The sequence below is a fragment of the Stomoxys calcitrans genome, chromosome 2, assembly GCF_963082655.1.
Source record: "Stomoxys calcitrans chromosome 2, idStoCalc2.1, whole genome shotgun sequence".
In the NCBI taxonomy this organism is placed as follows: Eukaryota; Metazoa; Arthropoda; class Insecta; order Diptera; family Muscidae; genus Stomoxys; species Stomoxys calcitrans.
This window is the reverse complement of record NC_081553.1, coordinates 19,344,629-19,350,131: the sequence shown is the minus strand read 5'-3', so window position 1 is coordinate 19,350,131 and position 5,503 is coordinate 19,344,629. Positions and strand designations below refer to the sequence as shown.

The 5,503-nt window shown below is 37.6% G+C and overlaps 1 protein-coding gene across 5 annotated transcripts in view; it reads left to right on the top strand.

The window, feature by feature from the left end:
- Positions 1 to 5,503, top strand: part of LOC106091387 (uncharacterized) — a 509,131-nt gene that overhangs the window by 62,390 nt on the left and 441,238 nt on the right. For all 5 annotated transcript variants that reach the window (XM_059363454.1, XM_059363453.1, XM_059363451.1 and 2 more), the window contains exon 2: positions 4,841 to 4,887. The gene's annotated coding sequence lies outside the window, so the exon portion shown is untranslated. The remainder of the gene's footprint in view (positions 1 to 4,840; positions 4,888 to 5,503) is intronic.

The following is a 5,503-nucleotide window of genomic DNA, read 5'->3' as shown; positions in this document are numbered from 1 at the left end:
ATGTTGAATGACTGTATCGACTCCAGCATTCGTATATCAATCTGTGGCATATGAAGAAATATGATCACTTCGCTTGGATTGCATGGTGTTGCGTAAGGGAGAGGTGTGTGAAAGGCAAAGATGCTTGATCAAATAAAGCAAATAAAAGAAAGCATATAGGATTTTAAGTAATAATAAACTAATTTTAGTGTCTGTATTATATTTGTTTATTAAAAAAATTAAACTCTATATGTCCATTTAACATATCGATTCCCTTATAATTCCCATAATTGCAATGTGACCATAATGCTTGATTTTCCATTCAAAACAACAGCATTTTTGTGGTTTCCCTTTTGATCATCACTGCACCCTTTAGCTTCTTTCCTCCTCGTACCAAGTGTTCAACTTGATGCACGTTGAGTTCATTTTGTTGATGTCAGTCTTGATCTCTGCATTCAGAATTACAATGTCGTTGTCATCGTCGTCGTCACAGTCTATCCACTCACTAATCGCTTTTAATTAATTGAAATTTTTGCATAATCATTCAACTCCACAAATACAAAAATACTTTTTGTTTTTTTTTTCTCATTCTATTTGCATTTGTATGGTTAGGAATAAAATTTTCCCCATTGCCTGATATCTCATAGTAAATAATTGATTGCGTGAATCTGCATAGACTTAGATAGACTTGATTTGTGGTGAATAGCAAAAAGGCATAATAAACAAAGTTTGTAACATAATTAAATTAGAAAGAGGGGAAATTGGACAAGTAAAAACTTCGGCAGGAGCGAATCTTAAATACCATTCCTCCATTATGGATCGCATTTGCCAAGTTCTTTGTCCGGTATCACTTTATATGCAAACAAAGGATAATGTATAAGATTTTCTCCTCCAGAGGCTCAAGAAGTGAAAACGGGAAATCGGTTTATATGGGAGCTATAACAGAAGTTGGGGATTTAGACCGCGTGTCATGCATTGGGTATATACTGCAGTTGTCTGCCCTATTATGCTATATGGTGTTGTGGTCTGGTGGACGGCGCTTCAAAAATCCACCTACTGCTCAATACTTAAACGGATCCAAAGGATCCAAACGGATCCAAAGGCTTATTTGTGCATCACAGCCGCACTGAGGAAGACACCATCTGATGCACTGAATTTTATGCTAAATCTCATGCCTCTGGGCATTGCAGCGACCACTGTCGTGAGGTTAAGGGAGCTTTCTCATTAGTCATGTGGTGGCTACGGACACAATACAATATCCGATGTTGCAGGCAATGTGGATTACACCCAACCTGTGCCGCTTTTTTATAAAAATTACTGTACCACTATTCCTGATAGAACCGATTGGAACTACGATATCCCTGGTTACAGTCGTTACATAGACTTCTATATGGATGGTTCCAAACTAAACGACCACGTGGGCTTTGGGTGTACTCTAAAGATCTAGAACTGGTCATATTGAAGAGGTTACCCGACCACTGTAGTATGTATCAAGTGGAGATCATTGCAATTAAGGAAGTGGTGGAATGGCTAAGATATAATGTCATTACGACGATTGGCATGAATATCTTCTCAGACAGCCAGGCAGCCATTAAATCCAAAAACCGCACTCAACTGTCGCAGATCTCTTAACGAGATGACAGAACAGTTCAAAATTCACCTCTTCTGGGTGCCGGGCCACAGAGATATCCCAGGAATTCTAAAGCAGACGAGTGAGACTAAGAACTACCTTACACACTCTAGGGATACTGGAAGCTAAGTTTTTAGAAGCAGGCCCAAAACTATGTGGCCTCATCTAGACTTGAAGAAGTCAACTGTTTTGCTGTCATTGGCTAGAACAGACGTCTCAGTCATTGCGTCCTTCATGACAGGTCACTGTCTAATCGGAAAACATGCTGACAGAGTGAAGGTTGCCAGCAACGAATTTTGCAGAAGCCGTAGAGACATCGAGGAAGAGGAGACTATAGAACACCTTCTGGTTATGTGTCCCGCACTAGCACTTAGAAGGAGTTCCGCTTTAGGTTTTTATTTCTTTGAGAACCTGTCTGATTTAGCGGATGTGAACATTCCCAAGTTATTGGGCTTTTTAAAGCAATCTGCATCAACAGTAGAAACTAGAAGGCATCTTCCTTCTTCTATTCCTGTGGTATCACAATGGACGAAATCGTCTAAGTGAGTTAAATGCCAGACTGCCCCTTAAACCTAACCTAGCCTATATCAGGTTGTCGACCGATTCAAACCATATTTCACACGCATATTGAAGGTAATAGGAGTCGCCGTTCTGCAAAATTTCAGCCAAATCAAACAAAAACTACGATCTCTAGGGGCTCAAGAAGTGAACCGATTCAGACCAAACTTGGCACGTATGTCATAGAAGAAGTCATAGTACAATATTTTAGCCATATCAGATAAGAATTGCGCCATCTAGAGGCTCAATAAATCAATATCCGAGATCGGTTTATATGGGAGCTATATCAGGTTCTAAGCCGAATTAGAGTTTTCTTGGTATAGTTGTTAAAATTTCACCCAACTCGGATAAAATTTGCGCCCTCTAGAAGCTGAAGAATTCAAGATCCGAGATCGGGTTATATGGGAGCTATATCAGATTATGAACCAATTAAGACCATACTTAGCACAGTTGTTGAAAGTTAAAACAAAACATTTCATGCAAAATTTCAGCCAAATCAGATTATTCCGCCCTCTAGAGGCTAATGAACTATAATCGGGTGGTCAGTTTATATGAAGGCTATATCAGGTTATAAGCCGATTAAGATCATACTTGACATAGTTCTTGTCAAGCAATTGCACCCTCTAGAAGCTAAATAAGTCAAGATTCGAGATCGGTTTATATGGGACCTAATCAGGTTAAGAACCGATTTGGACCATACTTGGAATAGTTGTTGGAAGTCAAAACAAAACAGTTCATGCACAATTTCAGACAAATCGTAACATTTGCTCCCTCTAGAGGGTAAATAAGTCAAGATCCGAGAACGGGTTATATGGGAGCTATATTAGATTACCAATCAATTAAGACCATACTTAGCACAGTTGTTGAATGTCAAAACAAAACATTTCATGCAAACTTCAACTTAAAAGACCCTAAACCCACCGAGCTGGGCCGAACTTTGGATACCCACCACCTCGGGTATATATGTAAACCACCTTTCGTCATAGTCCGGTGAAAAATGCCCAATTTATGCTCCCATAGCAGCTATATGGATATATGGTCCGATTTTGACTAAACGGCACGGACATTGAGTGGTCTAACAAGTACAAGTCATTGCTCAATTTTGATGAACAAAATATTGGTTTTTTTGGTAGCTATATACAAATCTTGACCGATCTGAACCATAAACGACACGGATGTCGAAAAGCCTAACATAAGTCACTGTGTCAAATTTCAGCGAAATCGGATTATAAATGCGCTTTTTATGGGTCCAAAACCTTTAATCGAGAGATCGGTTTATATGGCAGCTATATCCAAATCTAGACCGATCTGGGCCAAATAGAATAGCAATGTCGAAGGCCTAACAAAACACACTGTCCCAGATTTTGACCAAATTGGAGAAAACATGTGTCTATTATGGGCCCAGAAACTTAAATTGAGAGATCGGTCTATATGGCAGCTACATTCAAATCTGGACCAATCTAGGCCAAATTGGAGAAAGATATCGAAAGGCCTAGCACAACTCACTGTGCGAAATTTCAGCGACATCGGACAATAAATGCGCCTTTTATGGGCCCAAGACCTTTAATCGAAGGATCGGTCTATATGGCAGCTATATTCAAATCTGGACCAATCTAGGCCAAATCGCAGAAATATGTTGAGGGGACTAACCCAACTCACTGTCCCAAATTTCGGCGACATCGGAAAATAAATGCGCCCTTTATGGGCCCAAAACCTTAAATCGAGAGATCGGTCTACATGGCAGCTATATCCAAATCTGGACCGATCTGGGCCAAATTGCAGAAAGATGTCGAGGGGCCTAACAAAAATCACTGTCCCAAATTCCGGCGACGTCGGACAATAAATGCGCCATTTATAGGCCCAAAACCTTAAATCGAGAGATCGGTCTATATGGCCTATATATCTAAATCTGGACTGATCGGGGCCAAATTGAAGAAGGATATTGACTGGCCTAAAACAACTTACTGTCCCAAATTTCGGCAAAATCTGATAATAAATGTGGCTTTTATGGGCCTAAGACCCTAAATCGGCGGATCGGTCGGATATAGCCCATCTTCGAACTTAACCTGCTTATGGACAAAAAAAGAATCTGTTCAAAGTTTCTGCTAAATATCTCTATTTTTAAAGACTGTAGCGTGGTTTCAACAGACAGACTAGATCGTCTTAGATTTTTACGACGATCAAGAATGTATACACTTTATAGGGTCGGAAATGGATATTTCGATGTATTGCAAACGGAATGACAAAATGAATATCCTCCATCCTTCGGTGGTGGGTATAATGAAGATCATATGGGATTCAAATAAAGACATATGGTTATAAAAATTCGTTAATTGTCAAAAATAAATATTCAAGGGATAATTTTGTTGCATATATTGTAAAAGAAGGCGCAGCGGAGGGGCACGCTTCAGCTAATTTTCTACAAAAAAAAAAATTGTTTGCAAATTTTTTTAAAAATAAACAAAATAAGCAAAAACATTGAAAAAATTGACAAAATTTGCGATAAAAATAAAATTAAAAAAAAAATTTATATAAATAAAAATGTTAAAAAATTTTGAATTAAATTAAATATATGGGAATCTAATGTGAATTTTATTCATACTTTTTTTATTATTTGTACATATGTAAATATTATTTTAATATATTCTTAACATGATTTTCTTCTCTTTCCAGTTACCCAATGAAATGTTTCTTATACGCCTTTGCATTTAAACTTTAAGGTATGTATGAGAGTGTTTTTAATTTGTTTTTGGTTTTTAGTTCAAATAAATCTCAATTGATTTTTATTAGTTTTCAATTAAATCCCGTTTTTCCGCTACTACGATGGGCGACGATAAATCATCATTGTCAGCAGCAGCGGCGGCTGGTTTAGGTCGCATAGTGATTAAACATCACATCATTCACTAATACATACATAGCGAATATACCAACATTCATTATCCACATTTGCCTACAAACACACATGCAATATATGCAGTTATGCGCATTTTATTGTTGACTAAAATGTGTGTTAACTAATCCACCAGTGAGTTGAGTTTTTCTAATTCCCATAACCATCTTGCCACACTGCTCTCTTTCACTCTCTCTCTCTTTGTTTCCCTTGGAGGCCTTTGGTTTTTTTTTTTTTGCTAATTTACCATCCATCATAGTCTGAAATGCATTTTAATCCTCATGAATTGCTAATAATGATGCCGATAAAATATCAAACAGTGAAACAGGCTAAAGTTAAATGAATTTATTAAAAATAATTTATTATTATTATGTGGAATTTGAAACAAAAACAAAAAACTGCATCGATAATAATTTTCTGGCAAATTGGGCTAAAAAAGGTGTCAT